Here is a 2,517-nt window from a genome sequence, read left to right on the forward strand (position 1 = left end):
ACTTTGAATGAGGTATGAATAGCCTTAAAAGGCTTTTACTAATCTTCAATAGTAACGTTCTTCTCTAATCAACATTATACCTCACATTTTGTTGCATATATATTCATTTGCGTTTATCACTTATGGAGGGGAAAAAAAACAGATCAGTGGAAATTCTTCTTCTATTATATATATATATATTCAAGTCCTGTTTCTTTTGGATGTGATGAGAATAATTTTTCTAATATTATAGTGTTCTGGGTTTTCTTCTTTAATCTTTGTTAGATTCGGACTCCTAATTTTGTACTACAAGAGTTTGTTGAATCCTAGGGGATACACCCACACCAGGTGAAATATCCTTAAGGACAATGTCTTAATTGACATGCCTCAAGCTTTCAAGAATTTTCTGTAAGGTTCGTGATCAAGTATTTTCCGACAAGATTCGTGATCAAGTATTTTCCGTAATATTTCCAACAATTAGACTATGGTGAAAAAAGAATAATATGATTTGAGAAAAAAAAAAATGAACAAAAAAGAAGAAAAAAAGAAAGTAGAGATTTTTTAAAAAAAAAAAAAAAAGCAATTACCACAAAAGCTGCAATACTAGAAAGATACGTAATTTGACAAGTAGAAAAAAAAAATTAGGCAAGGGTAACTAATTTAATTTTTGTGAATAGTTATGTAGTTTTCCCCCTAAAGAAAGACCGAGACATATCCAGTTATATTATGTAGACATTGGTAATTTTTTTTCTACATGGGCTAATATTTTAGAGATAATAGTATAATGCATCTCATCTTTAGCATGAAACAAAAGTTTCTTTGATATTTTCAAGAGTTATTTAAAATTTGGAAATAGCATATTACCTACAAATCATAATAACCTTCAAGAACCATAAACGAAAGTTTCTTTAGCATCTCATGTCATAAAGTTTCTTGTTTATTTTCTTTCTGGAAATACATTATCGAGTTGCTACCTTCTATTAATAAGACATTTTTCCTAGAAAGAGTAACAATATTTATCAAAACGATGTTCTTGGGTTAGGGGTTGTGAGTCGCTGGTCAATGGATCACCAAGTGAAATTGGTAATTGAAAGGGAATTGGGAGAATTCATTAATCTAAGGGTATATTTGAAACTTTTCTTAACGCTTGGGGTAAAATTTTGGCATATAGTATAACGGAGAATAGATGTGAACAAGATATTAACATAAATGGACAAATTTAGCCCTTTTTCCTTGAGAAAATGATAAAAATGATCTTTTATATTTGGAGGTAGTTCAAATGATATCTTAATATGCTTTTTAATTAGTTTTAATCCTTTAAATTTATCAAATGTGTGTGTTTATCTTAACGGTTATAAAAGCAAAGCAATAGATGTATTCACACGCATTTAAGGTTTTACTCCTTCCAACTACTTTTAGATTTTGAGATTCACTGTCATTAAATACTGATTTCATCTAAGTCTAAATCATTAATTACTAGATTATGTGATTATGATATATAAGGTGAAGTGATTTTTCTTCTTTTTGCATAAGAAAAAAAAAACATAAGTGAGAGAGACAGTGAAAGATGAAGTCCCAGATGTTGAAAGAAGCATTCTTTCTCATGGTAATCACAATAATTATGGTTTCTTCGTCATTTTTTGTGTGTGCAGATAAAGATCCATATCACAAGTGTGTTGATGAATGCTACTCAACTTGCGTTGATGATATTACCAGTTGCCATGATTATTGTTTACATGAATGTAAACATCCTGATAGTTTTGCGCAGAAATTGTTGAAATGCTCCAACTTTTGTGGCAATCTTAAAGGAGGTCTCTCTCTCTCTCTCTCTCTCTCTCTCTCACTCACTCACTCATATTCATTCACTCGTTCACTCTAATTTTGAAACTAATCATGATTTTAGGTTCTAAGTTTAAGCTTACCGTACTTCAAGCTATTTTTATCTATAGTGAATTAGTAAATCTTGAATTCATATATTAAAAGAATTCTTTATATGGCAGATGAGAAGCTCCGTTGCATTAACAGATGTTTTAGGACGATCGACAAAATCAATGGTTGAGAAGTGTTTGTCATAGAAAAACATGAAATAAGATCCTTTCATGTAGTAGCAAGGATGTTAATTTGTTGTTATCCCTAGTGAAAGTTTTACCTTTTAATGTAATGATGGTTGTCTATATTAAATTTGTGTTTCTTATCCACGTTTTATCTCTTTCTTTTAGATTAATTTTTGTTAATCCCCTTAATTTTTAATGGTTGGGAAACAATATCCCCTCCACCTTTTGAATGAGATTGAAACCTCCTTGAACAATAGTTTAGGTGAGCTTTAAATTTTTTTCTTCAAAAACTCTTGTAACATTTAAAAGGCTAAACAAATAGAATATGTTTTTTTTTGTCCAAGGATTCACTAAACAAATTACATAGCGATATAAATAAATCAAAGCAATAAATTATCATGATCCAATTAAAATCATTAATGCTAGTTGGTATAACAAAGGAAGTTAATTTCAATTGTCCCCAAAAAGAATTGGACAACTGGGG

At 29.9% G+C, this 2,517-nt stretch overlaps 1 long non-coding RNA gene across 1 annotated transcript; it reads left to right on the top strand.

Annotated features, from left to right (window-relative positions):
- Window positions 1-1,489: 1,489 nt before the first annotated feature.
- LOC132618162 (uncharacterized) lies at window positions 1,490-2,177 on the top strand. Its single transcript, XR_009574006.1, has 2 exons — window positions 1,490-1,790; window positions 1,980-2,177. It is a non-coding gene; the product is annotated as an uncharacterized LOC132618162 (long non-coding RNA).
- Window positions 2,178-2,517: the final 340 nt, after the last annotated feature.

Source organism: Lycium barbarum, chromosome 11, assembly GCF_019175385.1.
Source record: "Lycium barbarum isolate Lr01 chromosome 11, ASM1917538v2, whole genome shotgun sequence".
NCBI lineage: Eukaryota > Viridiplantae > Streptophyta > Magnoliopsida > Solanales > Solanaceae > Lycium > Lycium barbarum.